At 38.6% G+C, this 16,092-nt stretch overlaps 1 protein-coding gene across 2 annotated transcripts in view; it reads left to right on the top strand.

Annotated features, from left to right (window-relative positions):
* FGF14 (fibroblast growth factor 14) overlaps window positions 1-16,092 on the top strand; it is a 380,196-nt gene that overhangs the window by 152,974 nt on the left and 211,130 nt on the right. The window lies entirely within an intron of this gene.

The raw sequence follows: 16,092 nt of genomic DNA, 5'->3' as shown, positions 1-16,092 counted from the left end.
AAAAGGAAAGACATTAAAAATATCTCAAAGACTTTGAGCAGCCTATTTTCAGGCAGGCATTTTGGCACTATTTATTACAGTACTTTTATTTTACTTTGAATGATAATGTATTTTTTTCTTGTAACCTGTTGCATTCAATCTTCCACTGAATTAATAATCCAAAATTAGTGTCTCAAGGAGTGTGCTGTGAGGGACATGGCGGCTGAAATTCTTTACCATATAAACAATTATTCAAGTATTGAAAATAAATTAGTCATATTCTTACTGATGAAGATAAAATCACATTCTGTATTATTAAAACATAAGGTCTCTTATGAATTTTCCTTATATCGAATCAGAGAAACATTTAGGGCGGAAAAGACCTGTAAGATCATTGAGTCCAACATAAAGTTAACTCTTCCAATTCCACCACTAAACCATGTCCCTAAGTGCCACATCTGCACATCTTTTAAATACCTCCAGGGATGGTGACTCCACCACTTCCTTGGGCAACGTGTCCCAGTGCTTGATAATTGTTGAAGAAATTTTTCCTAACTAATCTAAACCTCTTCTAGCCCCACTTGAGGCCATTTCCTTTTGTCCTGTCACTTGTTACCTGCGAGAAGGGAATGACCCCTCACCTTGCCACAATCTCCTGTCAGGCAGTTGTAGAGAATGTTAAGGTGCCAATCCTCATCTCTTCTTCTCCATGCTAAACAACACTGGTTCCCTCAGCTGCTCCTCATAAGATTTGTGCTCTAGACCCTTCACCATCTCTGTTGTTGTTCTTTGGGTATGCAAATCTATTATCACCTAACCACCTTTGAAAAACTCAACTTGCACTTACCCTTTCCAGGTATTTTGACATCTTTGTATGGAAAGGTTGCTCACTACTGCTGGTAAATGCTGATTTCATCCCTGATTTCTCTTTGAACTGCGTACTGTATGCTAGAGGGGTTTTGCAATTTACTACTCATTGCTTTAAAGTAACTGTAAAATATGACAGAATTCAGAGGTATCCTTTACAGAGGCCACCCAGAAAAAAAAATTCAGCATTCTGCCCATCTTTTTTTTTTTACAGTGAACACTAATACAAAAACTTACTTTATTCTTTGCAATTCTGTCCTTTGTCATGTTGCTCTTGAGTACTTTGATCAACTATTTGCCTTACAGACTTTGCCAAACTTCTTGTTACTGATGTGCTTGAAGAAAGATTTTATATTTAGTTTAATTTCTTTTGACAGTTGCTCTTCAAACCCTATTTTGGGCCCTCTTGGTTATGATTTTATAGTTAATATGCCAGGGTTCATGATAAATTCATTTTTTCTTAGGTTTGACACAGCTTTGTCAAATTAGAAACTTCTTGTTTCTAATTACCTCCCTAACCTGCTGTTCAGTCATCATGAGTTTTCTACCCTTTCTAAAAATACCTTCAAAAAAAATCTGTGGTATGCATTCATCAGTGTTGCTCCTTCAACAATCTCCACACTGACTGTCAGGTTTTAATTCTCTTAGCTGCTCATTTTAAACAAGTTTCTTTGTCTTTGTGTGGCTCTGTCTCCTGAAATAGAGCAAAATTATGGTGTTTCCCTTTGTCTTTTGTTGTTCCTGCAAGGGCAGAGTTTATCTTGATTCACATGTGCAGTTTTGAGCCAAGTCACTCATGTGATAGTGAGGACAAGGTTAAGAGAAGTGTCCTGGTTTGTGGGCTGCCTTCACAGCTGCTTCAGGGTGTACTCATCAATGGCCTTGTAAAAATGTGATCTCTGTTTGACACACCAATGTGAATCTTCACAAGGATAATTACTGTCCTCCCCTCTTCTGGCCTTTCTGCCTCTAAGCTCCCATGGGATAGCAGTTAGTGCTGCCATCCTATCTAGGTGGTCCCTGAAGTCTTATGTTCTTCCTATTTAGGACTTGAATTTTGGTCTCTAAGGACATCGAAGCACTTGATCAGGTAGATAGTTTGTCAGTTTTGATTTTTATCAAATTGTGCTTTTCCAATCCAGTGACTGTGGGGAGGATGAATGTAGACATGAGAACATGAGACAGGAAGGCAGCAGCAACAGAGTTCAGGGAAAGGGGTTCTTGCTCCAGGAATACGCACAGGTTTTCTCTACTGTCAGAGAAGCAAGAGGAGCTCTTCTAAAGAACTTTTAGTCCTACATTCTTTAAAATAAGATTAGCCAATTTATTCTTAAACTTAGATTGGCTTCTTCTTACTTATTTTTCCAATAGCAAAATGTACATTTGAGGTCTTGCTAATGAGGGATTTAAGTGCCTAAAGTATGTCTTCAGGGAATAGAGGTCTGTGATGTAGACTGAGTGGTTTGCTCTCCTTTCTCCTGCTGAAAGTGGTCCAATTAAATCTCGTAATTGTTGAGGACAGAGGTCATTAGCTGGTAGGGCTTACAAGGGGAGGGCAGCAAATGGGATACATTGGTTCTTGTGCTTGGTCTAAGGACCTGTTTTTATATGAAGAAGTTAATGAGTAATTGAGATCCTTGGAATAGAGATTGTCTGTCAATAAATTAACTTTACTTCTTACTCTCTCAGTCTTGCACTAGTACTGCTTAAGCTTGGAAGCACAGTTCCAGGTGCTTGAAGGATTTTGAAATCTAGATTTTGAGGGCAAAAAGTTTTACTGTTTTCAGGGATAATGGAACACTTCTTTATATAAAGAGAGATAGATACATGAGGATGGGACAAATAAAATGAAAGTTGTATTTTTATGCCTTATATTTATAAAAGGACTTAATTTCCCTTAAGTAGCTTAGACAAGTTAGTAGTTTAAGAAGTACATACCAGTTATATGGATTCAGCAACAGAAATAACTGGGTTTATGTAACATATAAAGCTTAAAAAGTGATTAATTCAAGACTCTTTCTGTGAGACAGTGAGCTTTATGTGCCACTCCATTTGGAAAGGTGCAGGCACTAAGCCGTCTCTGGTTTGAAGGTAAGGAAAACCATGGCAGCCCGTGACAGCTGATGAACAGCCTATAAGTACATAAGAGATGCTGTGACTTCGCAAATTTAATATCAACTTTCTTATGCACTAAAAGTTGAAAATACAAATTTCTTTTTAATGTTCCAAATAATACATGTCTTTGCAAGTTTTGGTCAATTTCAAATTTAGTAGACATTCCTCAGAGTACTAGCATTACTGCCTGCATTGTTTTATGCTAGGCCAGAAGTAGCTCCTTGCGGGCTTCCTGAGAACAGAGTGTGCTGTTTTGTTCTGGATCTTTTTTATGACCGTACTCAGAGGAAGTACTTAATGGGTGGCAATTCACAAATTTGAAGTCAGTTTTCAGTGTACATGACTCTGTGGACATTTCAAAATCAACATCATAGGGATTTAAATTAGTACCTTTAAAGATAGGAAAAGTAGGAAGTTTTATACTACTTTTACTTAGCAAAAATATTAAGCTTCCACTGGTAGCTGTGTTCCTGTTTAACAATCCAGTGAAGCTGCTTAAACTGACAATTTCCACTACAGCCAGAATTATTCTCATCTGCAATCTCATGTATCAAAGCATTTATATTCTTTTCTTCCATTTCATATCATGTAAATTTTCATTCTGAGGTGTCTGGGCAGCTTTCTGGAGTTCAGAAAGTATTGTGACTAGCATCCATCATGTCTATTCTTGCATCCATTCCTTATGGGAAAAATGAAAATAGTGGAGATGCTTTGAGTTTATAAATTAAGTCAAAGCTGAAAATAGCTTTTGCACATAGAGATGCCCTTTTGTTATTCAGGAAGTGCATTCCAAACAGTTAGCCCTGGAGAAAATGATGCCTCTAGTGCAGATGAGCTTTATCCTCACTGTAGAAAATTTCAGCATGTCAGAGTAGCACTGCTGTTGGCAATGTTGCTAATGTTGGCCTTTCACTTATCCTTGCTTGAAACAATGATGTACTTGAAGACAATAACTGAGTCCTTGGGAAAGAATAAATACTGTACAGAGAGCTGGTTCAGGAAGCAGAGGGCAGTTTTGCCTCCCAAACAGTAGAAAATGATGTTTGAAGGAGGTGCTACAGCATTTTGGGCTTCCTAGTGTTTTCTAAGTGCTGAAGGCTATGAAACCACATCTGCAGTGTTACCTCACTCAGCTCTGAATTCTTCATGAGATAATATGGTCACTGCCCACTGGCGTGAAATGGAGGACTTCGTGTCACTGAAGGAGAGCAATGTAGCTGACAGACTGATGTCACTACTGGCTGCCTCCAGCAAAAAGGATTATTTCAGGCTGACTTCTAGGTCTATCCTGATAGAACACCAGCTCTAATGCCATGCTTTGGCTAAACAGAAATACTAACTAGCTGAGAAACAAGATCTAGATGTTTCCTGGCTGGAGGAATTGCTTTTCTGGTATGAGTAACTCACAGCAGCCTGGCCATTAAAAGTAGCTTAAGGATTAGTCTGTCACATTCTGATATCCCGCACTTGATCTAAATAAACAAATAATTAGCATCCCCCCAAATATCCAAGAATTAGTCTCCAGTACAAATTTTTCTCCTAAGCTCTGTACATGTTAGTCTTAACCCTGTGGGAGTTGCTTTTCTGTAACCATGTCTGGAATTTGGCCCTTAATAGTGACTGAGTCTTCACTCTGTAATGTAGGTCAAGAGAAGAAATTAAATGATGACATTGTGCTTGCTTGCTGTGGCATCCCCCAGGAGTTGGTATGGTCCCTACTGATTGCCTTGAATCATTAATCAAAGGGAAACTGCATTGCACAGCCTACAATATATTCTCAGCAGGCACATGCATTGATGATGCTGCACCATGAAAAAGACTTAATTGCATTGACAGTACATTTTTTTCACAGTTTAGCGTGTTTATCAAAATTGTGCTTGTAGCATCTAAAAATAGTGTAATTAATGCAGCTTTTGGCCTCTTCACACACTGTTTTCTTTTTAGTTTCTTCTGTTAAAGAAGACAGCTGTTTGCTAGGAAAACAAATTCATCTCTTTTCCTTCCCTCTCTCGCCTCCTGTTTTGTATCTGAGTGCATCAGTAGGAGGCTCACAGTTTGTTGTAAATGTTCATTCACAGTTTCTGCAGATTCCTACATTCATATTCACAAAGGCAGAATATTTCAAGATGTCCTTCATATCAAGTTACTGCTACTTCACATCAGACATGAGGAATAGAAAATACGGGCATTGCTTCCAGAGGCAAAACAATGCAAACAAAAAAAAACCCCAACAAAACCAAAACCAAAAACCAAAAAAACCCCCAAAAAACAAACAAACAACAACAACAACAACAAAAAAACCAAAACAAAAAAAAAACCCAAAACCAAAACACAACCCCCCCCAAAAAAACCCAAACAAACACAAATAAACAAATAATAAGGTACAAAACCCACGGTCCTGGAGGAGAATATGACAATATGGATCAGCCATTTCTTCATTGTTAAATTGCTTCCTTTCATTGCTGATCTAAGGGTGGCTTGTGGGTATTAACTTGTAGAGTATATTACAGAACAAGGAAAGCAGACCTTTGATAAGATAAAGTATCTGCAAGAGAAGGGGAGGGAGATGTTGGTGAGGTGTCTTGTGACACCACTAGGCAGCTGTTTCTTGGCTCCTAGGTGGACCAGGACAGTGTTTTCCTTTCTCTTCTTAAATATTCAGGCTGTGAGAGCAAGAAAGGAGACAAAAGCATGACACATGGTTTGGGTCAATACCATAAGCTGTTGCTGCTGTGCTGGGCAACTTGTGTGCCTGTGGGCACCTGCAACCCCATGAGAAACCCAACCTGCTTAATGGCAAACAGACTGGGAGTAAGGGAGCAGCATCTGCCCTCCTGTGCAGAGAACAGCAGGAGCAAAGGGAATTGTACTGGAAAGAGATCTGGGTTAAAGAAGACACTGGGAAAAAATATCTGTTGGAGCATTAAGAAAAAAAGAGACATAACATCTGTTTTGCCCACACCTCTACAGAAAACTCATATTATCATGACTCATTTTTGTCATCCATCTGCTACCACTAACTATTGTAAAGTGCTCTGTTGCCTCAAACATCCTCATCAGGTTTTAAAATTTTTCAGTTCTATATATTGCCTTGTAAATCTTGTATTACAGTGAAGAAGACTGTGTTTGTGGCAGAGCTTTGCAATTTCACTGAAATGACTATTATTACATTATAGACTGCAATGATAAAGCTCAAGTGGTGCAGTACATGAAATCCTAAGGTTAAATAATGGATTTTGCCATAACATTACGCTGGACTTTATACTTCTGCTGCTGATGTAGGACTTGAACTTCTGTTAAAACAGGAGCCTATTGAACATCTTTATCATTCTCTGGCATAAAAGCCTGCACTGTCTACACACACAATGTGGAGGTTCCAGATCAGGGAGTAAGTGGAAGTATCTTGAGTTTATCAAATGCTTTCTACTCTGTGAATGAAGATATCTGGAGTCAAGCTGCCCTTACACTGCTAGTTGGTGATGCATGTGAGAATGGGATTCACAGCTGATAGCAGCACCAGAAAAGGTCCTGTGGTGAAGCCTGCACTTAAGCCTATAAGCACCACAAAGTGAATTAATCGGGAGAACATATGAAGCAATAGAAAAAAATAAATTAAAGAAAAAACATTCATAATAGTTAACAGAGAAAATTAATGAAAATTAAATGTATTTTAACTAATTAAGATTTTAATGAAAGTTCATTTAAACCACTTTTTCTCCTTCAGTACATTAAAGCAGTATTTTGTATGGGATGGAAGAGCTTGAAAATTTCTGGATGGTAGTCTTCAAGGATATTTCTTGAGCAGACAGATTGTTTAGGCTCCTGGTTGCTATAATCTTCCACAGTGATTTGAGTTTAATGTATTAGGAAAAGATCAGGCTACTTTCTTTTCCAGTATAAACTTTGCTCTTGGAAGTACTGTTTTACAAATTAGATTAAACTTAATGCATTTAAAAATTGAGTTTTAAAAGCACTGAAGAAACAAGGTGTCACTAGAATAGAAGATGCAGATTTTCCTGGCAATTCTTTTAATTTCATTCATCACCAAGACAGCACGGTGCAGTGGCTATATCATTGCTATTCAAATTACATGAGGGGTGAAGAAATACAGACCCAACATTCTGTACCTGATCATAGATCAACTGAAATTACCATTGTATGTGGCCATCTTACCATTGTAAGATCATTTTTTTTCTTCTATAATGTGGAGAATAATTGTTGTATCTTATTAATTTTCCTTTGTCTATGATTTGGAAAACCACAGAAAAAATTATTTTGTAACTGAAAAGTATTTTCAGCTTTCACAAAGCATGGTGCTGTAAAGTGTCGGATAGAATAGGAAAGAATCCTCCCTTTGCATCGAGCTGCTGTCAAAGAGCCTTTCAAAGAGGCTGCTGTCATTAAGGATGAGAATACTGACATTTGAAGGCCCTCTCACCTGCTGATGCAGGGAAATGCAGAGTGACTTCTCTCTTCCCCAGCCATGCCCAGCTGCCTTCACTTCTTAGCATAGACACCCTTGTCTTTCAGCTTAGCAGAGAAAGAAAAATGGTGCAAAGGGAAAAACCTTGGTCACTAAAGTTTACCCTAAATATGTACGTGGATTTTTGAATGAGTAGCAGCTTTTAAGCTAGTTGTCTGTCATGCTGCTGTTTCACTGTGTTCCCCAGACAGGGCAGTGAGGCAAGCCCAGGGCACCACGGGGGCCTTCAGGAAGCTGCCCACAGCCCATGAGGATGTGTTGTGCTGAGGGCAAAGGCTGTGCTTGCAGCCCAGTGTTCAGCCACCTGCAAATGCCCTGAGCCCCAGCATGAACACTGGTGTCGTGTCTCTCCTCTTTTCCCCAACCCACACGGGGTAACTGTCTTCCATGTTCCAGCCACAGGGATGTTCTGGTGCCATCTCACTGCAGCTGTGTATTCCTGGCTCTATTATCACTCTCTTAAAGAAGTGAGTGTCCAAGTCACCAGTAAAAGAGCAGTAAAAAAGGGTGGGGTCAGCCCTAAAGAGAAGCTGCAGTTGGCAGCTGGTTGGTTACTGTTTGTTCAGAACAAGATCATCTTCACACAGGCAGGCTCAACTTTTCACTGCTGTCCATCTACCTTCTGTGGTCCAGCAATTTACAGAGCCTTTGAGAAAGATTATCAATTTTAATGAAAATACAGGGGTAAACCAGCAATTTAAGTTCAACTGTCACTCTAATATTACTACTAGCTTGCTTCATTTAAGCTGGCTTTTGTTCTGTGCTATTTAAAAACTCTTAGTAACTTTAAATGTTAAATTACAGGTGCTATTGCTGATTTTTAAGCTGTTCAGTTACACTAACATTGCAATTCTTAAAATATTCCAGTCTAATTTTACCATTGAGATGAAGTTTGAGTTGTAACTCCACAAGAATCAGTTCTAGAAAAGCAGAAACCAGGGTAGGTTGCAAACAGTTCCTATCAAGCAGCCGTTCAGATAACTGCAGTGTCAATTGCTTTACAAAAAGCCAAATTGTTATTTTCAATAACTAGCTCCTGTACACTATGTTTGCTGGTTGCAAAAGTGAGTAATAAAAAGTCATCCAAGGCTGATGATTTTTATACTGGAAAAAGATATGGAAAGACTGACTTCTTTTTCATGGTGTATATCCTTTGAGGAAATTAGTTTTAAGGAATTTACTGTACAAAATTTTCTTCCTGCTCTTAAACACAGTAATTTTGAGAGATATTCCAGATATTGAAATAGGTAGATTTCTAATGATGTTAAGGGTTTTTATTCCTCGTATAAATCATATACTTTACTCCTTTAGCAGTCACAGGAATTATGGGCAGTGCAGAATGCTCTGTCTCTTTTTCCCTACTACCCTAACAGTAATTTTGTGTGTATGGATGATATATGAACATTCTTAGTTATAAGAAATGTAAAATTTTTCAACAAAACCAATGGACATTTACTACAGCATCTATGATATTTTGCTTTTCCTTCACTCATGTATTAATTTTTCACTCATTCAGGTAGTGTGAATGTCTTGGCATACTGGAATATCATTGTGAAACTCAAGGAATTTACATGAAGTCATATTGCTTCCCTTGAAATATAGAAACAAACTTATACCAGCCCTACTTTCTATGGAAAAGAAAAAAAAAACCCACCCCCAATAACAGACTGATTAAGAAAATACAGATTTATACATCCATGACTGAAAGCTGCTTTTGTCCTTGTAATTCTGTGGACATGGGTTTTGGCAGTCTAACAGCACAAGGTGCTGTTTGTGGAGTGGCAGTGTTTACTGGCCTGAAAACCAGACTCCAGATCCTTTCATCACTCTTTGATAATTACATAAGCTGGGTCATTGAACTAGTACTCCATAACCACTGGGCTAATAATAGTGGGTCACAACCCTTTCTTAGCCTCACTTGGACGTTCATGTGATTTCTGAGGTTTTGGATCTGAACATAAATGTATTAATCCTTCTACAGCAACTTATCTTCTGCATATGTGTGCCAACTTCTCTTGCCACTCATGCCTGGAGTGTTTCAGCTGGTGCTTTCACTGCCACTCACCACTGTGTAACCAAGATTGCTGCAGGGCTTTCTGTTGCTGCATTACCCCTGCACAAACAATTTCTGAGACCCAGACTAAAATAATTTTCTCAGCCAGAGATCATTACTTAAACTGTCATTTTTCTCCTGTCTTGCTGCATACAATACCATCACCCCTACCCAAAGACTTGTCAAGCTGTGTTGTGTCAGGCACCCAGTGTGTTTCAAGACATCAGTAACAGCAGCAAACTCTCTCAACAAGCTAGAACCAATCCTTACATCTACAGCAGGATTGGTGCTATAAGTATCTCCTGGCTAATTACACCTGAATCTGTTGTCTCCCAAAGGGTTGAGCAAGTGGTTCTGCCCAATCTTAAAGTCTAAATATTCCTCAGGTAGTGGAGCTGCAAGTGTTGTTTTCATATTGCTGGAGATCACCCGCTCTTGGTTTCAACCCTTGGCTCTTGAGATCTTCTCTTTGATTTCTAGCATACACTTGTGCCAACTTATGCATGAAGGTGGTTCTTGGTTTCTTATTCCATTTGGCTGTATCTTCTCCCGGGCATTCAATTTTGAATTTGAAACACAATTATTCTAATTCCAATGCCATCTTCATGACTCATGCAGAATTCTTGGGAAAATAAAAATACAAAAAACCCTCTCTGCTATCCTGCAGTCAAGCCCCATATACAGAACTGCAGGGGTCCATCTTGTCTTTACTTTTTACTTGCTTGTGTATCTTTAGGGCCTGTATTAACAAGCATTAAAACTGCTTGTATCTTTTACTTTTGTACATATTTGCTTTCTCCTTTTCATTAGATTCCTTGGGGTCTGTTCCCTCCTGGAGAGTATTGCCAGCCATGCAACCTGCCCTTCTGCATCCAGACTGTTTGTGTTAGCAGGGTTCAATGGACCCATAATCATGTGCAAGAGATTCCAGTGCTGAGATTTTGAATGTTAGCTCACCCTAACTGGACTGCATCTCCCTCTGGCAACCCTCTAATAACCACAGACAATAGTTGCATTTAACATGTGACTGTGGACCCATATGGCTTTTGTTCTTTCAAAAAAAGCCCTGCAGACACTATTTCCAGCTGCTTTAACACATCTCATCTCTGACTGTATGCACAGTTAATTCACTGTGGCTAGTGTTTCATGTGGGTTGCACATGAACCATTTTGTGGCTGCACAGGCTGTTTCAGGCAGGTGATTGTGATCTGCATTGGTCAGCTGGGGGTGATTTGTTTTCACAAGAAGCAGGTCAGGTATAGACAGGGATCATTCCAAACCCCCTGTGCCACGCATCAAGACCCTGCTAGCTGTCCTCTGACTTGTACTGCTCTACCCATTTTACCTGTCATTTCTGTGTAAGCTTCTCAGTTATCTTCCTTTGAGAGTTGTGATCCTCACCTTCTCCTCTCCTATCCACTCTGTTTTATCCAGCACACTTGTAACAGTTACTTTAGCCAACTCAGTTTTCTCTTTTCCTCTCACATTATGTGATGTCTGAAACGTCTTTCTTTGGTCTTTCTTCCTGCCCTCACCATCCTCTCCTAGCAGTAACAGGTTTTAGCCCTTCTGCAGCAAAGGTACACCTCCCCAACCTTGTATTCCCCAATGTGATCCCCACAGCATTTTTATCCTGCCCTAATGCCCTGCTCTTATCTTCATTGCTCTCACTAGCTGCCCAGCATTCCTCCAGCCCAGGCCACCCTCCCTGTTAACTCCTCCCTTCCCACAGACAATCCACTCCTCCCAAGACTCTCAGAAACTTACATAGCTTTACTTAAAAGACTCTTAAAAGCTTCCCATGTCTAGGCATGAGGATACAAATGTACTATACCTGTTCATCTACCACAGAAGCCATGGTAGTCCCTCTCTTTCAAAGGCCATGGCTATACCCGCTGCTGGATTTGAAAAGTCCTTCTTTGGCATACATGGCATGAGTTATGACCTTTTTACCAACTTGGTATTTGAGTGTTCTTGTTCGCTGTGTGTGACAGTGATACAATTTCTATTTCTGCTCCGCTCAGGCTCCCACATTCTTGCTCTTATAGCCTTGGTTGTTGAGTTCTCCGCATTCTCTACCAACCTGTTACATGAGAAAAGAGGCCTGTTGGTGTTTGCAGGACTCATCTGGTGCAGAGTAGGTGAAAAACAACAGGACTGATCTTTTACTTTTTTTACTAAACAAAATTGAAAGAAACAGATAATTGCTAGCATTTGCGTTGTGCTAGGCATTTTTGGGGGTTACGTTCATGTGTTTCAATATGCACAAAGCCTCAGGGAGGAGACGATTAAAGAAGAAACAACTTGCAACTGGAATCGCACATGGTAGGTGGACTCTTCTGTACAAGTGCTCATTGTGATGTCTATGTACTATTTTAACTTCATATTGCTCTTTATATAATCCTGTTTCACAGGAAAACACTCTTTATGTGGTATAATCAATTTGGTCTTTCAGCACAATTCACTTTTCATGTAGTTATGTGTACAAAACTATATTATGTATTGGCGAAATGTTCTGTAAGGTGACCTTAATTTTGCAGCAACTTTCCAACCTATTCATATCTCAAAGCATAACTAATCCTTTAAGAACCCAAGAGTCCATAGCAGCTGCATTCTGCAGCAGAAATAGTCGTGGTCAACAGCAGTAACCAGGATTTCCTGTACTGGACATTGTCCACTTGCAGTAAAAATTAAGTGGAACTGAAGTGGTTTGTAGGCTTTTTCAGCTGCATCATGAGAACTGTAATTGCATTCCTCATTTAAAGCTTTTGAATACTAACAAACCTGTCAAGACATTAAAACTCTTAGGGAGTTTCATTAATTCTTTCTTTACCAGGGAGGAGCTTAGGACGGAAACTACAAGTAATATGGCTCTGAAGTAAGAAGAAAAAAGTTGGGTTTACTTTAAGTTCTATTGTGATGCTTTAATGAATCTGCAGGGGGGCTGCCTGTTGATTGTGAGTGCTATATCCAGCTCTGCAGGGGTCCTGCTTATGAGCATTGCTACACAAAAGTAAATTTCATCATGTGTTTTATCTTGTCTGTGTGCAGTTTCCCATTATGTTTTATGAAGATTGAGCAAACCTATGGAATTAGTGAATTGAACATAATTTCCCATGTATGGAAGCAGTTTCAGTTTTTTATTGCTTGCCATCACAATAATCTTTGGCTTACTCTTAGCAAATATCCTCTGTAATGTGCTGGTTTTCAGCTGTTCCTAATAGACCTAAAATAGTTAAGACAATGTTTTGTGTTCTCTTGCTGCCAGTTTTGACAAGGCATATACACTGAATTTGCTTTGTATTTTACACATGCTTTGGTCAGACAAACTGATTTTATCTCTCTCCTTTTTTCCTATTTTTCTATTTTTTTAACTGATGAATGTGCAATTCTGGAAGCCTAAGGCTATTTCGCACCCTTTTCCCACTTGCAACTGAAATGTTAGGCGTAACTCACCAGAGATGATCCTTTGCTGGTTTGCTTTGTAGGACTCCCAGGAATCTTACTGGTGTTTGTGGGTGGAAGAAACTGCAATGTATGTCTTAGTTTACCAGGGCCTTCTGATTTATGGTGGTTAAGGTTCACCAGTTAACACAATTTGATTTGGGAGTTCCAAAGTAATAGGGAAATTGCTACAAATCAGATATCTTGGTGATCTTAACCAGCCACAGATTAAAAAAAAAATATTAGAAAAGGGAAGATATTGTTGATGAAAATGATAATTAAAAAATCATGCATGTTAGTATGGAAATTAGTATGGTTGACTCCTTAACTGTTTAATACTGGCTAATCTGTGAGGGTGGACATTTAAAGTTCTTAGGATCAGGAATGATGTCGTACTGCCAATGGAGAAGCTGTTAACCTAGAATCTCCTCCTTTCTTTTGAGAGAAAAGAGAAAGACTAGAGACGGAGTAGGTTAATATAGCTCATTCCTCATGAATTCCCTGTGCTCCTTGCCTCTATATCCCTTCTGCTGAAGACAGAATGCCTTTTCCTTCTGAGGTTTCCTTTGGGAATTAATATTATAAATTTAAAAGGAGCCTTGTGAATGGGCACAAAAAAGTCACAAGAACTAGGAGGGCTTTTATTACTTTTTTCATTTATTTCCTGTCTTTTTTGTGGGAGGAGATTCACGTGTGTTGCATAGTTTGCATTAATGTCTTTCATTTGAAAGTGGCGTTAAATTTTAGGCGGATTTATCATATGCATAATCTCACATGTGTCTAGCAACATATCTGAAATCTGTTTTTATTATTCCTTATAAAAACAAACAAAGAAACACCAACAAAAAAACATGCAAAAAAGGCAGACTACCTGCAGTCATTATCAGAAGTGTGTGAATTTCAGATAACATTTGCAGAATCTTTCCTTATGGATAAAAAGAGTATATGTTTCCTGCTTGTGGTAGCCAATGATTCTCAAAAATTTTGTTTTGTTTTATTGTTAGAATATTCTCTTACAGCAAGAATATATGCTAGCACTTTATAAAATATTCTGCTGTACACGCTTTAAATGTACTTCTCTTCATTGAGTATGCTGCCATCATTGGCTTAATAGAAGCACTAAAATTTGAACTCTTCAAACAGCTCATTTGATTTTATTTCTTTTTAATAACCTTAAATTTCACACTTTCTTCTTTTGATTTTGCTTGGTTTCATTTTCTAGTTAGTTTGCTTCTTCTGTTGCATTGGCAAACAGTCTCATTGTTTCCTCACATCGACTGCAAAGGTTATTGGTCCATCAAGGCTTTTACGTGATACCCATTCCTAGGGTACCCCTAGGATACCACATTCCTAGGGGTTCACCTTAAAAAACAAAAGAGAACTTCAAACAACTACTTGAGTGTACTTAATTGGAGATGTAAGAACAAATTTTGGTAACAGATAGAAACTCTGACAGTGTTCATTTTCTGTCCAAGACCTTGGTATTTTCTCATACCATGCACACTCCTCCCATACTGCAATAAATACTTAATTCTATTTCATTCCATTTCAAGGCATCTAGCTATTGCCCTCATTCTGCAGTTTCTCTGGATAATGATGTATATTATCTGGGCAAACAGAAGCCCAGGACAAGAAACTGAAAGAAACCCCAGCAACTTAGTATTTTCAGGAAGGAATATTTGATTCCACACTGGTTAAGGCTTAACATCAGAAAACCCCAAAACACCTAAAACCTCACAGGCTGTGTTCAGAATGTGTACAGCCATTAACCAAGAGTTTAGCTGTGATTTTTTTTTCAGGCTGGGCAGGTGGATGGTGCCCCAGCCAGATCCCTGGAAATGTGACCTGCTTCAAGTAGCACACTTAATTCATCCAAATTCCAGAATTAATTTCTCTGAATCCCCACCCACAGTATTTCCCTTTTATTAAAGTTTGCCTTATCTAATTAACCTGGCTCTCTCCTCCCATTTTTCTTCTCCATTCTAGGATCTCTCTTTTCATATTCACATGTACACCATTTTGTTAACCCTAATAAATTTTGTGGTATGGTATTTGCTAGTATTAAAATTTGCTAGTATTAAACCCCCTTTTTTTGAGTCTCACTCCTGTTCTCCATTATCAGAAGTCCTCTTCCTTTGAATGTGAGGTCATCATAGCTCTGCATCTTTCAGCATATTTTTCCTTTGGCTTTGATTTCAAATCAGCAATTCCCTTACAAACCTTCCTATACATGATATTTTTTCTTTGTGCTCTGATATCTGCCTTTACTTGTTTTCACCAGAATGCTTTAAAAATAGGATTTTTTTACGCTTAGTGGCTAGTAATGAACTGTTATATATTCCTCTTTCATATCTAGATACATACTATTTGTAGTAAACTAAATTAAGAAAAAAAAGAAAAAAAACAAAAAACCACCAGCCCAACAAGAACAACAAAAAAACCCAAAAAACAAACAACAGCAAAAAAAAGCAAAAAAAAACTAAACAAAAAAAAAACCCAAAAAAAAACCCCAAAAAAACCAACCAACCAACAACAACAACAACAACAACAAAAAACCACCAAAAAAACAACAAAACAAACAAACCAAAAAAAAAAAAACCCTTGGGAACAAGAATACAAATCTTAATCTTTCCTAGGTGCCTTCTAAAATGCTGTTGACAATGAGGACAGCAGCCTCCTGGGTGCTGATCCTGTCTTTGTGGCTTTAGCCTTCCCAGCAAGCCTGAGCCTGTAGCACCATACAACCTGCATGGCATATTGGATTGTGTTGTGTTGGGTTATAATTTTAATATATAGTGCAGCTCTGCCTCATGGAGGCTGCAACAGAGTCTTCCTCTGCATCTGAGCAGTCAGGTTCTCAGAATATATGCATGTTGTTACTTTGCAAGGAAATATTCTATCTCCTCAAATCTCTACTACATGTCACAACTTTGGTAATGAAAGTAACTTTTTTCCACGTTTTTTTGCCTCAGTAAGCATTTTGCCCCTCTTTCTTAATGTATGATCACTGTGAAGATATCTATTTGCAGTTACTTTTGAAGATATCTCGTATTTCCTCCTGGTTTCTGACAGGAGAAATCTATAATGGGAGTTTGTAGAAAATTTGATTCATTGCTGTGTTACTCTGCCTAAAACCACTCTAACTCTGTCC

The sequence above is a fragment of the Molothrus aeneus genome, chromosome 2 (assembly GCF_037042795.1).
Source record: "Molothrus aeneus isolate 106 chromosome 2, BPBGC_Maene_1.0, whole genome shotgun sequence".
Taxonomy (NCBI): domain Eukaryota; kingdom Metazoa; phylum Chordata; class Aves; order Passeriformes; family Icteridae; genus Molothrus; species Molothrus aeneus.
This window is presented reverse-complemented; position numbering and strand designations above follow the sequence as displayed.